Consider the following 20,313-nt stretch of genomic DNA (forward strand, 5'->3'; position numbering starts at 1 on the left):
CCCCACCATCTTTTCTCAAGTATTTATAGGCCGTAATCAGGTCTCCCCTCAGCCTCCTCTTCTCCAGGCTAAACAGCCCCAACTCCCTCAGCCGCTCGTCATAAGTTTTATTTTCCAGCCCCTTGACCAGTTTAGTCGCCCTTCTTTGGACCCGCTCCAGGAGCTCAATATCTCTCTTAAAGCGAGGGGCCCAAAACTGGACACAATATTCCAGGTGCGGCCTCACCAGTGCCGAGTACAGGGGCAGGATCACTTCCCTGCTCCTGCTGGTCACACTATTCTTGATACACGCCAGTATCCCATTGGCCTTTTTGGCCACCTGGGCACACTGCTGGCTCATATCAAGCCGGTAGTCAACCAACACCCCCAGGTCCTTCTCCGCCAGGCAGCTCTCCAGCCACTCTTCCCCGAGCCTATAGCGATGCTTGGGGTTTTTACATCCCAAGTGAAGGACTCTGCACTTGGCCTTATTAAAGCTCATGCCATTGGCCTCAGCCCAACGATCCAGTCTGTTCAAATCCCTCTGAAGGGCCTCCCTACCCTCGAGCAGATCGACACAGCCTCCCAGCTTGGTGTCGTCCGCAAATTTACTGAGGGTACATTCAATTCCCTCATCCAGGTCATTGATAAAGATGTTAAACAGAACTGGACCCAGCACTGAGCCCTGGGGAACCCCACTGGTGACCGGCCTCCAGCCGGATTTAGCCCCATTTACCACCACTCTTTGGGCCCGGCCATCCAGCCAGTTTTTAACCCAAAGGAGGGTGTGCCTATCCAGGCCAGCAGTTACCAGTTTCTCAACCAGAACACTATGAGAAACTGTATCAAAGGCTTTACTGAGGTCTAGGAAAACTACATCCACAGCCCTTCCCTCGTCAACTAGGCGGGTCACCCTGTCATAGAAGGTGATCAGGTTTGATTGGCAAGACCTGCCTTTCATAAACCCATGTTGACTGGGCCTGATCACCCGGTTAACCTGTATGTGCTCATTAATAGCACTCAAGATAACCTGTTCCATGACTTTGCCCGTCACCGAGGTCAAACTGACAGGCCTGTAGTTCCCCGGATCCTCCTTCCGCCCTTTTTTGTAAATGGGGGTAACATCCGCCAGCCTCCAGTCCAGCGGAACTTCCCCAGTGAGCCAAGACTGTCCAAAGATAATGGACAGGGGTTTGGCAATGACATCCGCCAGCTCTCTCAGGACTCTCAGGTGGATACCATCAGGCCCCATAGACTTGTGGGCATCCAGACGAAGGAGCAGATCCTTGACCCGTTCCTCTTGGATCACAGGAGCTTCGATTTGCTCTCCCTCCCTGCTCTCAGACACCGAAGGCCAGCTCACCTGGGAACTGCTGACCTTATTATTAAAGACTGAGGCAAAGAAGGCATTAAGGACCTCAGCCTTGTCCTCATCCCTAGTGACTAACGTACCCCCTGAGTCCAGTAGGGGCTGGAGGTGATCTTCAGCCCTCCTTTTGTTATTAATATATTTATAGAAAGACTTTTTGTTGTCCCTTACGGAGCTGGCTAGTCTAAGTTCCAATTGGGCTTTTGCCCCCCTGATTATCTCCCTACATGTCCTAACTTCCTCCCTGTATTGATTCCTGGATGCCTGCCCATTCTTCCAAGACTTGTAGACATCCCTTTTTCTTTTGAGATGTTCCCAAATCTCCTTTGTCATCCAAGCTGGTTTTCTACCCCGGCGGCTCGACTTCCAGCACACAGGGACAGCTTGCTCCTGTGCCTCCAGAATTTCCTTTTTGAATAGTAACCAACCCTCCTGCGCCCCCTTACCCTTGAGAGCTATCTCCCATTGGACTTTGTTAATCAGACTTCTAAACAGCCCAAAGTCAGCTCTCCCAAAGTCCAGCTTGGCTGTTTTAGTGTTCCCCCTTCTAACTTCCCCTAGAATTGAGAATTCTATTATCTCGTGGTCACTATGCCCCAGGCGTCCTCCAACCTTCACATCTCCCACAAGACCTTCTCTGTTCACAAACAGCAGGTCTAGGGGAGCACCTTTTCTAGTCGGTTCACTGACCAATTGTGATAGGAAGTTGTCCTCCACACTCTGCAGAAACCGCCTAGACTGTTTCCTGACTGCCATGTTATACTTCCAACAAACATCAGGTAGGTTAAAGTCACCCATAAGGACAAGGCTAGTGAGCGCGAGACTTCCCCCAGTTCTTTAAAGAATAGCTCATCAGTTTCACTGTCCTGACAGGGTGTCCTGTAGCAGATTCCCAAAAAAAACTTTTAAAAGTTTTTTTTTTCCAAATGAACTGGCTGAGGTCTGATCCAGCTCTTGGCTTCAGCTTCAGGATCTACGTTTTCTTGCATGGAAGTTTCTTCACTTGTGAATTTCTGTTAACTGATCTGAACATGACAAGTGGCATTCTGTCTTCTGGCTTCTTAATTAATGAAATGAATTAAAACTGGAAAAAACTCCTTCCAAAGGGCTCCCAGATACTATCTTAGTATTTACAAATAGACATATACATACCCATGTCTAAAAAAACCCCCAAACCATTGTATATATTTAATTTTCAAAAGGAATTTACTTTTAGGAGATCTCTGATTTTTGGAGAAGAAAAATTTTACTGCGTATTTTTGAAACTATGGCCTTCAACCAATTTTATAATACAATAATGAATGAAGAGTGCACTGTTCTCCAAACATCTTTCATAAGAAAAGTGCTCCACTTAAAATGTAGAAAAGTGCTTCATGATGTTGCTAACACTGGCGAATCCTTTTAAAGTTCCTACAAGCAGTGTATCTGCTTATCTCCTGTTGCTAAATCCTCAGGCAGATGCAGTTTTCCTACAAAGCAGAAGCCAGTCTGGAGGATCCTCTTGAAGACAGAGCAGTGTTTTACGGGCCAAGCAGACTCCTCAGCTGGCGCGGGTGCTGTTCTCACTTCTATTCCCTAAATGCAGAGTTACATTTTTACACGAAGTTCAAAGCTATACTCTGAATTTCTCAGGCACTTCACAGCACTATTATTTCGAAGTTGTGAAACCAATGTGTGATAATGGGGGGGGGGGGGGGGGGAGGTATTTGTACAGATTGTAACATGGAGAAAACAGCAACAGCTGCAACGCAAGCTTGTCTTGCCAAACTTTACATGCCAGGGTTTGAATAAATCACGCTATAATTGGACAAAAAGGCTGGCTATTAACAGGGAACATTACATAACGCTGCTAACTGGTAATATGCATTAAAGAGGTAGAATATGACATCAAGCAAAACAGTTTAAAAAGTAAATTGACAAATAATATACTTTTACTGAGAATTATCAGAAATGAATGGTATTTTCATGAATTCCAGTCTTTTCTCTTTTCTTCCAGCCAACTACTGGTATTAATTAAGAACATACACTGCATCAGCTGACAAAAAATTATTTTGTCTTGTATGTCAGAGCCATAAGTGGTGTTTTCAGCATCTGCCAATGGATTATTTTGATCAATACAGGCTTATTAAAGCCTTGCCTTAATTTAAAGTAAAACAAACCAACAAAAATAAGAAAACAAATTGAGTTAAATCGAATACTCTCTTACAGCAGCTTTTCCTCTCCCTGGAAGACCACAGTTCACAGCTTGCAAGTGAAGGAAAAATTCATAACCGCATCCAATTAATACAGCCATAAGCATATGTCTGCCCACCAAGGAAATCTGCTGCACCGGGCAACTAGAGAAACTAAGGCCAGCGCTCTTGAAGTAAGGCATGATTACAGGTTGCAACTGTGGCTGCTAAGAGACGATCACTACCAAAATAAATATCAGAAGGAAAAAAAAAGTAGAAGTGGATATAACATTTACTCTCAGGTACCAATTTCTGTCCAGTGAGAAAATCCAGAGCACCTCGCAAATTACAGTAGTTGTCATAGGGTCTTTAAGAGTTCCAGCAAAGCTGCTGCCAGAATGGACATCGGAAAAAAATATACTCCAAATCAATTCATTACCTGCCTAAAGCTAAACTGCCTGTTTCAAATAAAATGGAGACCCTCTGTCCAGAATTACTTGATGCTTGCGCTCCATGGGTAGGTCATCAGCTGGCCATGGGTTAGGGATTGCAGACTACCTGGAAGGTGATATTCTAAAACAGGAAGAGCTACAGAGTTCCCAACAAATTCAGCAATGGGCACTAGGAATTCCTTTAAAGGCTTTTTCTTCTCTCCCAGAGAAGTTGGCTAATATAAGCTAACTGTTGATGAAGTACACCTATAGCCTTTGCAGAGCAAATCTCCTCCGTCTCTGTTAAATGGGTATAGATGTGAGAAAACGGAACATTAGGAGTTATGGTACTAGAGGTTATTGGTAATTAAATTGTTGCGGACTACTGATGTCTCAATCTTCGGGGATCACAACCCAGAAGGTTGTTGTGATCTTCCTCGTATATCAGAAGGCTCTATCACACTCCAAAGGTCCTTGTCACAACCAAAGGCTTCCAACAGAGAGCTTCAAGATGCTGCTCTCCAGGGGCTCCTATCACTCCAGTCTCCAGGAGGGAACTGCCCCACTCCCTCTTGGGAGTGCCCCACCTTTATTCATCCACGAGTCACGTGGTTTCCGGCTGACCAACGTGACTCACAGCACCTGTCCTAACGAGGCACAGGTGCTTTCTATTGTAGTAGTCAGGAACTCCCCCAACATTAAATCAGTAAAAAACAATCTCAAACAAATTTCTCCCACTGTAGATCCTACCTAGTACGCAAAGTCTATCACTTACACACTCAGCCATTCACTGTATCAGAGCTTTTTCTTCTCCAGTTTTCTGATTCTTCCTCTGTCCGAATAAAGTCTTTCAGATATGTTCTGTTTCAAACTCTTGATGGCTAACCAGTAACACCAAGGTTAAATTCATAACAATCTTGATACAGAGATGTGGTTTATTTAAAATGTAAACACATTAAGATCCATTATCTTAAGATATATGGCTAATTTGTGTACTACATTCTCTGGAATTATGGTTTAAAAGACACGTTTTAGCAGATAATCTGCAGCATACTTTATTGTCCATAATGGTACTCATGGGAATTTTACATTCCATTCGGTTTTCTATTTTATGCTCATGATTTAAGTACTTATGCTAATAACACTAATACTTCAGTGGTCTGCCGTAATATCTGCTTGAAAGAGCAAATAGAACTATTTGCTTTCAATGTTTCAAATTCTGCTAAGCATTAACATTTTTATGTTACCTCATTATTGAGCACTTCAGGCAGCTTCGCTGTAGGATTTGGGCAGCTGAGTGAAATACAGTTGGAATATAATATTTAGATTCAAAGGAAATCCCTCAAGACTTTGTCTAATTAATTTGTTTGTACAAAATACTTTATCTACTTCCAGAACTATTGCTGTCTTGTCTGAATGAATTGCTACCGGTCTCCTGCCTTGACCTAATGGAGTCTTTGCTTAAGCTGCTCCGTGGGGTACAAGTCACTGGTGTGACATGGGTGTAGGCAGCACAACTCAGCTCTGCACCCACGAGATGCTCCTAGGAGTGAAACTCCCTACCCTACTGCTGTGAGCGGCACAGCAAGGAATTTGCCCGCCTCAAAATTGCTTTTAAGTTTTGGGAATGCTGAACCATACATCTTCCCTCCCTTTTGAGGAACCAGACCTTTGAAGCACGATACTTCTCTGCTTTTCCACAGTATTACAGCAAAGTAAAAAAACACACAAAAATATTCAGTTAGAATCAAATTTAAAACAAAGTTACATTTTCTACAAGAGCTGCCAAAGTTCAACTACTGAATATCATGCTCGTATTTGTTTAAAAACCGTGTAAACTTTGGAATGCACTGAGAAACTTCATTGCAACTATTACTTTACTCAAACTGAGACTTCTGATTTGGCATGGCCGTGTCTGTGTACAGATCCTGATTTCCTAGACTGCAGATTTAATTACTTGACTCTTTTTAGGAGATGCTTTGGAATTCTCTGCTTGATATTGAGCATCTCGATATGAACACTAAATATATATAACATCTGAAAGACTGCAGTGCCCCAATGCACTGGTTTCGGCCGCAAAACCAGCTTAAGAAGTTCCTTCTTGCCCTTTTCATCCCTTTGTCCCATGTGTTGCTGTGGAACAAAAGAGAAGAAAAAGAACAAACACTATGGCTTGCATTTGGGAAACGGAGTGGCTGGGAGTGTAGAGATGGCGGCAGGAATGTCCTAGAATGGCTTTTTTGCAGAAGCATGTGTCCTCAGCTTCATCTGCTTTGAAAACCCAGTGACACTACAGATGTGCCCTCAGTAACGCATGGGTTTAAGTAGCCCCCTGAACAGTAGTAGTAGGAACTTTGTTTCAGAAAGCCACTGGGAGTGAAAGGAAAAAAAGAGTAAGGATTTTTTTTTTTAAGAGTTCGCACATTTTTCTTTATTGCCACGCAGCCCTTCCAGGAAAATTACATTAAAAGCAATATTGCTCTAAGGCTTATAGAGTGTTACGAATGATTTTTTTTACTTTTACCTCAGTAACAAAAAACCAAATTGTACAGGTACAGAGGTCTAACTGTGAAAGGCAAAATTCAGGTCCTTTTCTGGTTCACTTCATGAAGTGCCTTAGCACGTAGCTGAACTCAGAGAAATACGTGTCAGTTTGGGCACACGCACACTTACCTTGCAAAGATCATGTTGCAAAAAAGGCCCTGATTACAGAGCAAAGAGGTTAATCACCTTTCTAACAATACACAGAATAGGCAGCAACTACACTTAAGTAACTATATTTAGTATTGGGCCTATCCTTAATTGTGTGAGCAATTTTTAGCTATTCTCTGTTCTTGACCAATTCTAACTGGTATTGTTACCTCCCATGAGACTGCTCGAAAACGTAATGGGCACTTATTTACTTTTAAAGACAAAAATAGAGTTCAAATTACTGGCTTTGTAAGGTTTTTTATTATTATTTTCAGTTTCACATTTTTAGTGCCAATTCACATGCCAAGTGCTCAAAACAGAGTCCTGACAGCTCTCACTTCCTCCACAGCACAGAACGGTGGGAGACGCGTTTCTTCGGAAACAATAAGGTCAATTTAGTTTCTTTTCAGAGCTGCCCAAAGTATTCTTTCTGCTAAGATTAATACATACTTGTATGCTGGCTGATCTCATGGCTGATTTCTAGTTGTTTTGACAGCTGCAGTTGTAGTACGGGCTGCCGCTGAAGCCAGTAGAAAAACTTGTCACTAAGTTCAGTGGGAGATGGAAAAGATTTTAATAAAAAGTCCTTAGTGGCTTCGCTGAGCTAAAACATTTCCAGAGTATGTCTTTTCCCCTTTTTCTGAGCAGATTTGCAATATTGTAAAAGAGATGCTTCTTTAACCCACTGTGTCAACAAAAAGAAACACCAGGAGACTATCACTCCAGCCTTTGAGCTTACTTTTAGGTACGGAAATTTGCCCCAGCAGAGGATTTATCACTCAATAATATTTAGCTGATATTTGAACACAAGAACAATGGAGACTTAAGTGCATTTATGCTTTATCTTTATGATGCCCTCATCATTAAGAATAACTTTGTAGCTGATTTTTTAATATTAATGTTTCAAGAATGATATAATTACGAATAATTATCACTAAATATTTATTGAGTTTTGTGTTCAAAGGAAAAGATAGTATCAAAACTACAGAAAGTTTTAACTGCTCATCCTTTTCCAATATCTTTGGTTTTGCTTCTCTGGCCGTGCATAGCGTATTTTTGAAAGGATAAGGGAAAACATTTAATCAGACAAGTCTGGCACTTCCACCATATTAGCCTAGGATACCTTCAGTTATTTCAATTCCTGCTAGCATGAATCACATGCTCTGCCTAGTTTGTGTCTCCAGTCGCTCCCACTACACTAAAAGGAGTCTCTGGGCTTCAACTACCAAGCTTTCAAATTGAACTCTTACACTGATGAGCTCAGCTTTTCATGCCAACAGCCTTCAAAGCATGGTGGAACGGTACTACAAGTCATTGTTAAAAAGGCTCATTTTCTCCTCTTGATTAATGGCAAATGCAGCGAAAATCTTACACAATTCTCTTTTTTTTTTTTTTTTTTGGTAAGAATAATGAACATCTCATGCTATATGAGAAAGCAAAAAATGATTGTGTTCCAACTTGACTTAAAGAAACTGAATTTAGTTCTGATACGCTGTCACATGACACAAAAATGAAAAGTTAAAGACTTCTCCACTAAAAACTGATGAGGGGCAGAATAACATATTTCACTACTTTTACTTCAATTTACAGTGATTATTCTGCCATTTGTCTAGACCGAATTTGTTACTGTTTTGTTAAGAGGAAAGTAGATCCACAGTTGGAGAGAGAATAGCTATATAATTTACACATTCCTCAACATCCCTGGGGCAGAAACATCCATCAACTATATTGCATATAAGAAATGTGGGTTGATGTTGACATGCTTGACTTGAGGTGACTGCATCTGTACCTCCCTGGCACCACCTGGCACCTTGGTGATGCTTTGAGAAAGCACCACCATATTACCACCAATCCTCAAAAAATAAGGCACCAACAAAGCAGTTAATTTTAAATCTTATTTTAACTAGTATTTGGCTACATGTAGCTGAAGTACTGAGCAAACTAGAGTGGGAAGAGGGTTGTATGCGATAATATCAGTGGGCTTATCCAGACTGGGTACATGCTTCTATTTTTAACAGTTGAATACACAACGGGTACTATATTAGTAACAGAGACAATCTACTTTGTAAATCTTATGTCTTCCTCAAATAAGAAAGACATTTTTTCCCAAGTTCAGTATTTTCATACTGCTACTGCTAAAAGTGTAATGGAAAACACCAGCCACAGAGAGCCCAATAAAATTAAATTTATAGGATCGCTCTACTTAATATTTACTTAATGTGGTAAATATTACTATATTATTATTCTAGTACTATATTACTATTACATTAGTATTACTATACTAAGTATTTACTTAATATTTACTTACTATGGTAAATATTAAGTTCACTTGGACCTACCTTAAATGGCAAGGCTATCTGGTTAATATTTTTGCAAGTGACACTGTCTGTACATTGTCTATATTTTAGATAAAGCACCAAAATGAAACTTATGCAAGAGGGATTATACCATGAGTATTTCTGTCTGTTTTCTAGAAATTAATGACAAGTTGATAAATTGGAATTTTTGAAGAAAAATATCATTAGTTATGTGAAACTTACAACGGGAAAGCATTAGTTTACAATCAAGTGGATTTTTTGGTCTAAAAAGTGACTCCAGAATAAAAATGAGAGAGAGTCAAATTGGAACAGAGGTCAGCTAAACGCTCTCACTGGAATTTAAACACACAAGTAATGTTTGTTTGCATAATTTTTCAATGATGTCCCAATTGCATATTTGCTTGCAGCCAAAGCACAGATGTGACTGTTTAATGAGAATACAGTCCTGCCCTAAATCAATGTCTAAGCTGTTCTCTTGTAAGAAATACGTGTAAGTATTAGAAAGATAACTAATGTCTATCATGAGATACCCAGAACTAAACTCAGTATTCCAATTAAGAGTCTGGATCTTCTCGGATTTTTTTTTTTTTTATCTCATCTTCTGAAATAAATTGGCTAAAATACTTTTGCCTGTTCTTTTTTATTTTATTAAAGTAGTTGTATACATGAACTGCAAAGCTGTTTTGTTGCAGTCATAATCAACATTAATCTTGTTTCCTACCCTAATGAAAATCCCAACAATAAAAATAATAATAATTTATTATTATTTATTTATTAAATAATAAAATCCCATTCCCTACCCTAATGAAATTACAACAATAATTGTAATAAATAATAATCCTGATAATCTTATTTGCAGAGCATCAGCTGTACTCAGAGTATTCCAATAATATTAAATAATGTACTCCATAAAATTTCACTTTTAAAGCTGTCAATCAATAAAACATTACAAGTTAGTTATTGAAACACTGCTGAAGATACATACTTTTTTGTTCTAGACTGAAATTTAAAAGACAGAAGAAAGTTCACTTCCAAGACATCATAAGCTTATATATGAGAATCTACTAAAGAGCAGCTTGACAAAGGCTGTCTGTCTAGATTTTGAAGAAAAGAAATAAAAAGTCAGCATAAAAATGATGGACTTTATCAATGGGTATGAACCATTAAAAAGTCCAGGCTCTAAAATAAGGTGCCTTGAATATTTGCTCAGAATTCAAAATCAGTTCTTTATCTCACAGGCAGGTGGCATTAAACGAAGGTAAGAACAAGTCATCCTATTTCCCTTAGGGGTTTTCAGTGTGTGATCTAGTCTGCTTTACTCTCTGAACTCTATTGGAATACTTACTTGAGGGGCCTACTAAAATACGCAATATTAAACATTATGGCTGAGGAAACACAGAAGAATAAATGATTTTCCAAATGCATACGCACTCCTAATTTAGCAGTATTTCTTAGAGTATAATTTGATGAGTCTACTGCAGCTGGAAATTTATAGAAAGTGAGGTTGGAATCCAGCGAAAATCCTACATTCCTGGCTGCCATTGCACATCTTCATTACCGGCTATTAAGCTGGAATAGCAAAGCAGGGGCAGGCTCCGACTGATATGTTAGTGGAACTTGCAACACAGAAAACAGAAACTAGATTTTGAGCTAATTAACCACAATGCTTCTGTGAGTTAGGATGGACAATCTACGAAAGAGATGAATACTGAGACTTCTGCCTTCGCGCCCATTCCCTAGTGCTGCCTTTGTGCTCTCCGGAGCAGGACACAAACAAAACCGATAGCAAAGACAAAACTGATATTCACACTTCTGGCCTTGCCTTGATACAAACTCAGAAGCTGTCAGTCCTGCTGACAATATGGTGTACAAATACTAGGCCATATTGTAATAATTTAATATTTACTAAAAGATGGTGAGGTGCCACCTGACTTCTCTGGGAACTGTTACAATCCCACCTGTACTCTGTGGGACTACAAGGACCCAAACACCATCTTTGTCAACCCAGTTAGTGGAAGGGGCAAGTCATGGAGTGAGGGAGATGCTTCCTAGGAACATTTCCACACCGTTGCCTAGAGACTAATGTCTTTTACCTTTTATAACCGATATTAGTGGATTTATGGGCTTATCAGCAGAATTTTTTCTATTGCTTTTGCTGTGTTTCAGATCAGTCCTTAATGAGGAGTGTATATGCCCCTGAAGACAGCCTACTCTGATGATATTCTTCCATCCTATGCCTCAATCTGTATTATTTGATCCTAGCAATGCACTCAGCCTTGACTTCTCAAAATGCTGACTTCCCACTGCTAACTGCCAGAGCATCTGAGCATGGGAAAACGTTTACAGCCTACAGTAAGCACTGCTGTGCTATACTTGCTGGTAAGTGCTGAGCCGCCATCCGTGAAATTATTAACATTACATTGAGACATATAGCCCTGTGTAACACATTTTCCCTATGATACGTACTGTTTGAGGTGAAAAGAAGATAATGATCATTGTATATATGTAACCATAAAACACCTAAACCCAAACTGAATGCAGTGAAATCTAGGACACCTATATTACACATAGGATAATTTTTTTCCAAGTTGTAGAGAGGTGAAGTCACCTTACTACGTCACTGCTTCACAGAGCAGTTTCTTTTCTTATGAGAACTAAAGTTAATATTCTTAGAAGTTATTTTAAATATGACCTAGAAAGCCCTCTTTTCTTCATTTTGAGAAGTGTAAATGCAACTGGTCAAAATAGGAAGGCTGAAAGGACAGAAGTATGAAAGCATTACTCTGAACGTCTCCATTCCCATAAAAGCTATATATGTTTGTAGAATCTGCTGAATTATACATTAAAGAAGATATTGATATTTCTAGTTTAATGATCTAGAGATGTAGGATTCAGCAGAACCCAATCCATCTGAAAGAAATGGTGAAGTTTCTCACCTCATAAATCATCTTGGTAAAGGCACGAGACATAGCAGAGCAAAATATTTGCAACAATAGCAGTGAGACACAAAGATCTATTTATGGCACTGTGATATCAACTAAGCTGAAGCTTGTTTTTTATTAAGATAGCTATAATAAAGCTATATTTAGAACTCCGGAACAATAGTTCCAATTAATTATCTCATTACTGTACACTAATAGCTACAATTTTTCTGCTTTCTTTGTCCACTAAGATAACTGTACAATATTCACTACGTTCTGAAATGCATTCCTTTCCTGAATCCACATTTTATCTCATGATTTGCCATTCCATCTAAGAGCATTTCTCAAAATCTTCCTGGATACAAAGGGAATATATTTGCAGCTGTTACAAAAACAGCAGCCTTGCCAAACCTGTTTGGGGACGAGGCTGCTCGTTCCCTTCGGACCTGTTCAGAAGAAAAGACCACATGTCGCGCTGCTACAAAGTACTCAACCTGCTGCACGACACTCATGCAATTTGCTAACAACAAACGAACAAGGAACATATTTGCACAGCTTATTAGGACTGGTGCTACACAGAGCTGTGAGCCTACGGAGAGCCAGGTACTCCCACTCGCTGTGCAATTGTAATGAAGGCACTCGACAAGTAATGAGCTTCGCCACAGCACCGAATTTTCTTAATTACCGTTGACTGGCATATGATTATTTCAGAAACTCTCATACTTTGTGGAAAGATCTGGGTTCGTTAAAAGCGGAAACCTTTTTTTTCCGAACACATGCATCCAGGCACACACCATGTTCAGGTTCCAAAGTCAAATGCTCCTCCTTAGGACATACTGGTGCTACACATTCCTTGGGCAACCTCCATGTGGACCCCCTGTGTCTATGCATCAGGTTACTGATGGCATTCGCTGCATAGTCCTGTCATCACAGACTCTTTGATTTCTGATGGGATCCCTGTTTTTTCAGCCTGAAGCAGAGACAATGGTCATAGCCAACAGCTATTCGCTATTTTGTGCTGTTCTCACCGCGTGGCCCGTGTCTGTGCTATAAGAAAACACAGCTCTCGTTCTAGTTTAACAGTGTTATCGACTGCCTCTTTTCTGGGCTGCTTATCATGGTGATGTCACAAATACTAGTAAAACTATTTTATAGAATGCTGATAAAGTACATTAATTCCTGTTTTATGGATATAACTGAATCAAAGGGAGTAAGGTAGGACATTTGAATTAATTGAACCTTCTTGCACTAGCCTGTCAATTATTGTTTCTAATCAACTGGCACAAAACAAGCCCACAATTTTTCTGTGGTAGCACCAAGGAGCTTTAATCAACTGGCACAAAATAAGCCCACAACTTCATTTAAAGCTCCTTGGTGCTACCACAGCAAAAGAGGCACATCTGGCTCTTATGTCTATACTAGTAAATTAAGCGATCCCAGGAAGTTGCTGGCATTAAGGGCAGCTGGCACAGAAAGCTTGCATCCTCACCAGTGAAACCCTCTTGCCTCCAGCATGGCCCTGGCTGTGTGAAGACTGCCTTTTGGGAACAGCCTCTGGACCGCTTTAATGGCAAACCATTTCAGCATCCTGCTGGGAATGGTGCTGGCTGGGTCACACTGGCTCGGGCCAGAACATGACAACAGCTTGCTAGCCCAGGCATTCCTGCCCACTGCCCAGGACTGCTCCCAGGCACACGATAAGTATAGGTTTCCTCACCAAAACCACCTTCTTGTATTTTTCTTCCTCTCCTTAAAATCACTTCGGAAGGTAGCTTGCTACATAGAAACAAGATCATTTTGCTTATCATTTTTACTGGTGTTTTTCTTACCTGAATCTATGACAATGGAACACTATGGCACTGAAATATCCATTGTACAGCATTTCAAGGTAATGATAGTAGAAATCAGCTATATTTGTATGGCTTGTCACTCCGACACATTTTATGTTCTGGATAAGAACTATTACTAATGTAAAAATGTAAAAGGGATTATTACACCGAGCAGAAAATGAGCCTGAGGCACAAAATACAAATTTATTCATTTCTATCTTCCTCAAAAAAAATAAAAGGATTGCACAGAGTGTTTGCCATTTGTGTAACAGACAAATTTATCACATCATCAGACTGATGGGCCAAGGGGAAGGAATCTTTTAATGCAACATTCAGATAAAAGATTAGAATAAAGTTCAGTCTTCTGGAAAATAACATCTTTTATACATAAGCAAATGTGTGGCCAAGGACTATAAAAACTGTGCAAATCATTTTAAAGCACATATTAATGCAAAAAACAATAGGCTTCTCACCACCCTTGTTCCTAGCTACATGTGCTCTTAAGAAAACAACAACCTACATTACGTTAATCAAGGTATCTCAAATGGTGTTTAATATTTTCTTTTGAATTTAGTAGCAGTATTTATTTACTTATTTCCTTGCTTACTTTTAACATTTGCATTCCTTAGTTGGTATTTTCTTTCACCTGAATCCTCAGATTTCTAAGTTTGTAGAATCTCCATTATCTAATTTGTAATGCCAAATTAATTCGTTATCTATTTTTTTTTATTACATTACTGAAGCTGGTATTTTTATAATATGATGCATTTCTTTTTTCTGTGAAAAATAAAAATGCTTCTATTCCATATCTCATTATTTTAGGAAGGGAGATTCGTGCCTAGATATTATGTCTGTCTTATTGATTTAGTGTTTAGAATAAGGAAGTATCTGAAAAAACATCTTAAAAGTGAAAACATATTTTAATCATGCATATTTAAAAAGCATCATAAATGTCAAAATTAAAATATCCAAAATGCAGAATTTTAATATCTGTTTTCCAGAAGTTAATTTTAGATTGTTTTTAAGGTACTCATTCAACTCCTAAATATGTGCATAACAAGGATAATGTTGGGTAGGTTTTATTATTTTAAAACCCTCACATTAGAGCTAAAAATACTCTTCTCTGGATAAGCATTTTTGTTTTATCTTAATGTCACCATCCAAATATTCAACAATTCAAATACCACAGAAAACAGAATAAGCCTAACCTAATGGAAGACCACAAATAAAAACTAAAAATTTTCTTTGCACCAAATAAACGAGATGCAGATTCCCCACAGCTTGCATAAGCTTTTTAACTTTACAAATCCAGCATAATACAAAGTTATCAGACAAAAATCCTTGTTCTACTCTGCGCAGAAGTACAAAGGTCTATACGAATTGCAGTGCATTGGAAAAACAAGGTAATTGTTTTGTGTCATTATGGAAACAACAGAAGTAGCACAATTGCAAGCAGCTGCTGAATTACGTGTATTGGTCCTTCTTGTTCCATTATTTATCAGGGAGCCAAACCTCCAAAGAGCATCCATGCACACAGAGGTGTTTCTAATGCTGGTTTTATTACTACAGTAAGGAATTTACTGTATCAACATCTAAAACATTTACTGTATCAACATCTAAAACATTCACTGTATCAACATCAAACAGGGCATGGCGTGTCAGCCAGGGCATGGCGCGGCAGTTTGCGCGGAAGGGCGCGTCGGAAGGGCGCTGAGGCGCTGCTTACCCAGGTCAGTGAGGAATGGTGTCCACTCGGCAGAGACCTGCTGCCTCGCTAAGAGCTACACCCACCATGACTGATGCAACTGTACAAACAGAAGTGCAGTGGAATCATGCAGCCACCCAGGCGTCAGGCTGCAGGGTGTGTCCTGATACGACACCGGTACAGGATGGCAGGGGTGAGCGTTCCTGTGGGAGATGTGCCCAGGTAGAGGAACTCCTCCAACTAGTGACAAAGCTTCAAGAGGAGGTGGACAGACTGAGGAGCATCAGGGTGAGTGAGCGGTAGATTGATTACTGGGATAGCATCTTGCCTTCCATGGGACAGACCCAGCTGACTACAGAAACACAAGATACTGAAGGCTCCCTGTCCCTTCTTCACCGGGGTGAACATAATGATCAGGATGATGAGGGGCAATGGCAACAAGTTCGTGCCTGATGTAGCAGGCGTGTTGCCTTAGCAAGTCCCCCACCCTTCCAGGTGCCCATAAGTAATAGATATGAGGCTCTGCAGGTTGAGTCAACCAACCACAAGAAAGAAAACCCATTAAGAAGGGAAACTTCAATTAGGATCAATCAAAACAAGCCTAACTTAAAAACTGCTCCAACAAATTAAAAACGTCGAGTCATTGTCATAGGTGACTCTCTTCTGAAGGCAACTGAGGACCCAATATGCAGACCTGATCCACTGCTCAGGGAGGTCTGTCGCCTGCCCAGGGTCTGAGTTAGAGATGTGGTGAGGAAGCTTCCAACTTTTGTGCAGCCTACTGATTATTATCCACTACTAACATTCCAACTTGGCAGTGATGAAATTCCCCAAGCAAGAAGCCTGAGAAAAATCAAAAGAGATTTCAGGGCCCTTGGGAGACTACTCAAGAGATTACGAGTGCAAGTGGTGTTTTCCTCAACCCCTTTAACGGCAGGGAACAAAGAGGAAATAAACAGAAAGACCCGCCGGGTCAACACCTGGCTTAGAGCCTGGTGTCTTGCGCAGGACTTCAGGTTCTTTCATCACAGGTTGCTTTATACCGCACCAGCTTTGCTGGTATCTAATGGGGTACACCTGACACATAAGGGGAGGAGGATCCTTGCACAGGAGTTGTCAGGGCTCACTGACAGGGCTTTAAACTAGATTCAAAGGGGGAAGGGGATACAGTCTGGCTTGCTGGGACTAAACCTAAGAGCTGCACATCATTGTTAATCGGACAATGTCCCAGAGAGTTACGTGGGTATGCTGCACCAGCAGAGATTGAGTGCACTATGTTTGGAGATAGGTCAGACACAATGGTCACTGGCCTGTCAGGAGTCGAGGCAGTGACAGAGAGAGGTCAAACAGGAGTCAGGCCTTCTCCCTTCAAGGAAAAGGCGAAGAGATCACTAGCCCAGTTAAAGTGCTTCTACACCAATGCACGCCGCATGGGCAACAAACAGGAAGAGCTGGAAGTCATTGTGCAAAAGGAAAACTATGATATAATTGCCATCATGGAGACATGGTGGGATGATACACACAACTGGAGTGCTGGGTTGGATGGCTACAAGCTCTTCAGGAGAGATAGGCCAGGCAGGAGAGGAGGGGGAGTGGTGCTGTATGTTAGGGAGGGTTTTGAATGTCTGGAGATCAGCAATGGTGATGAAAGGGTAGAATGCTTGTGGATCAAAATAAGGGGGAAGGCCAATAGGGCTGGCATCACAGTGTGAGTCTGCTATAGACCACCCACACAGGAAGAAGATGAAATATTCTACAAACAATTAGGGGAAGTCTCATGATCACAGCCACTAGTTCTTGGTGGTGACTTCAATCTATCAGATATTTGCTGGAATTTGAATACAGCAGTGAGGAAACAGTCCAGGAGGTTCCTAGAGTGTCTGGAAGACAACTTCCTGATACAGCTGGTGAGGGAACCAACCAGGAAAGACTCCCTGCTGGACCTGTTGTTTACCAACAGAGAAGGACTCATTGACTGTGTAAAGGTTGGAGGCTGTCTTGGACATAGTGACCATGAAATAATAGAATGTCATAGAAGCAGTAGGGAGAGGGGTCAGCAGAACTGCTGCCTTGGACTTCTGGAGGGCAGACTTCAACCTTCTTAGAAGACTGGTTGGAAGGGTCCCTTGGGAGTTGGTCCTGAAAGGCAAAGGGGTCCAGGAAGCCTGTACAATCCTCAAGAGGGAAATCTTCAGAGCCCAGGAGCAGGCTGTTCCAGTGAACTGCAGGACGAGCTGGAAGGGCAGAAGACCAGCCTGGCTGAACAGAGAGCTCTGGCTGGAGCTCAAGAAGAAAAAGAAAGACTATGACCTGTGGAAGAAGGGGCTAGTCACTCATGAAAACTACAACAATTCTGTGAGACGATGCAGGGAGAAAATCAGAAAGGCAAAAGCCCAGCTGGAGCTTAATCTGGCAGCTAACATAAAAGACAATAAGAAAGGTTTCTACAAATACCTTAACAGTAAAAGGAGGGTTAGGGAGAATCTCCACCCCTTGCTAAATGCAATGGAAGAAATAGTGACTGGGGATGAAGAAAAGGCTGAGGTACTCAATGCCTGCTTTGCTTCAGTCTTTAATGGTCAGACTAACTCACTGGGTGATAAGCCTGTAGAACCAAATGGTGGAGATGGAGAGCACTATCAAGGTTTCTTTCAAGAGGAAAGGGTAAGCGAACTGCTGCACAGCTTAAATGTGCAGAAATCTATGGGGCTGGATGAGATCCACCCAAGAGTTCTGAAGGAGCTGGCGAAGTGCTCACCAAGCCACTTTCCATCATTTACCAACAATCCTGGCTAACAGGGGAGGTACCAGCTGCCTGGAGGTTGGCAAATGTGACGCCGATCTACAAGAAAGGCAAGAAGAGGGAAGACCCAGGGAACTACAGGTCTGTCAGTCTGACCTCAGTGCCAGGTAAACTCATGGAGCAGATCATCCTTAGTGTTATCATGTGACATGTACAAGACAGTCAGATGATGAGGCCCAGTCAACATGGATTTAAGAAGGGCAGGTCTTGTTTGACCAACCTGATCTCCTTCTATGATAAAATGACCTGTTTAGTGGATGAGGGAAGAGCTGTGGATGTTGTTTACCTCGATTTTAGCAAAGCCTTTGACACTGTTTCCCATAACATGCTTCTGCAGAAGCTGGCTGCCTCTGGCTTGGACGGGTGTACGCTTTGCTGGATCAAAAACTGGCTGGACGGTCAGGCCCAGAGAGTGGTGGTGAATGGAGTTAAATCCAGCTGGCGGCTGGTCACCAGTGGTGTTCCGCAGGGCTCAGTGTTGGGGCCTGTTTTCTTTAACATCTTTATCAATGATTTGGATGAGGGGATTGAGTGCACCCTCAGCAAGTTTGCAGATGACTCTAAATTGGGAGGTAGTGTTGATCTGCCTGAGGGTCGAGAGGCTCTCCAGAGGGACCTGGACAGACTGGATCGATGGGCCGAGGCCAACTGTATGAAATTCAACAAGACCAAGTGCCAGGTCCTGCACTTGGGCCACAACAACCCCCTGCAGCGTTACAGGCTTGGGGAAGTGTGGCTGGAAAGCTGCACAGCAGAGAAGGACCTGGGGGTGCTGGTCGACAGCTGATTGAACACGAGCCAGCAGTGTGCCCAAGCAGCCAAGAAAGCCAACGGAATCCTGGCACGTATCAGAAACAGTGTGGCCAGCAGGAGCAGGGGAGTGATTGTCCCCCTGTACTCAGCACTGGTGAGGCCACATCTTCAGCACTGTGTCCAGTTTTGGGCCCCTCACTTCAAGAAGGATGTTGAGGTGCTGGAGCGGGTTCAGAGAAGAGCAATGAAACTAGTGAAGGGTTTAGAGAACTTGTTTTATGAGGAGCAGCTGAGGGAGCTGGGACTGTTTAGTCTGGAGAAGAGGAGGCTCAGAGGGGACCTTATCACTCTCTACAATTACCTGAAAGGAAGTTGTAGGGAGATGGGGGTCGGTCTCTTCTCCCATGTTATGAATGACAGGATGAGAGGGAATGGCCTCAAGTTACGCCAGGGGAAATTTAGGTTAGATATCAGGAAAAAATTTCTTTATAGAGAGGGTGGTGAAGTATTGGGACAGGCTGCCCAGGGAGGTGGTAGAGTCCCCATCCCTGGAGGTGTTTAAAAACCGTGTGGATTTGGTGTTGAGCATCATGGTTTAGGGACCCTGACAGTGCAGGGTGAATGGTTGGACTTGATGATCTTGAGGGTCTCTTCCAACCAGATGATTCTATGATTCTATGATTCTCTGATAAATGCACAGTTATTCTGACTAAAAAATAAAAGATTTCCCTGTAGACTTAGTGGTATTTACACAAGCTGTAATTTCGCAGGATGATATTGTGAAATTATGTTAATTATTTCACAAATAAGCTGTATGCTGTTGATGTATAATATATAAATGTTTATAAATGGATGATAGAAGTTACAAGTGTGCTGGAGACAGGTGGAGATACTGTTTTCCTTAATGGCTTTAAGCACACATCAGTCAAAGGCATTACCGGGAGTTACAAATTCTTCTCATAAGCAGCCTGCTGAACTGAACTATGTATCTGTAACAAATACAATCAAAATACATATTTCTCAATTACTGAGTTCATGTAAATGGTTTATAAGTTCAACATAACATAATACAAGACTGTAAATTGGTTATAAATGGGGCATGAATACATTTTGACTTAAAATTACAGCAAGATATTTAAACATCTGAGAATTAGAGTTCTGAAATGGTCCTATAGGGCAAGAAACCTGAATTGTTTTAACATTAGTCTCATAAGCTTATGAAAGAGACTATATAAAATCAATAGGAGAAAATCTGGAGACAGAAGAAGGGTAATGTTAGTCTTGTATATCCAATTTGTGTCATCAAATTAAAAGGAGACTGGACCAGAACATTCTCATTATAG

At 41.3% G+C, this 20,313-nt stretch overlaps 1 protein-coding gene across 5 annotated transcripts in view; it reads right to left on the reverse strand.

Annotated features, from left to right (window-relative positions):
* Window positions 1-20,313, reverse strand: part of KCNQ5 (potassium voltage-gated channel subfamily Q member 5) — a 311,589-nt gene that overhangs the window by 154,188 nt on the left and 137,088 nt on the right. The gene's annotated exons all lie outside the window — the stretch shown is intronic.

The sequence above is a fragment of the Tauraco erythrolophus genome, chromosome 2 (genome assembly GCF_009769465.1).
Source record: "Tauraco erythrolophus isolate bTauEry1 chromosome 2, bTauEry1.pri, whole genome shotgun sequence".
Classification (NCBI taxonomy): domain Eukaryota; kingdom Metazoa; phylum Chordata; class Aves; order Musophagiformes; family Musophagidae; genus Tauraco; species Tauraco erythrolophus.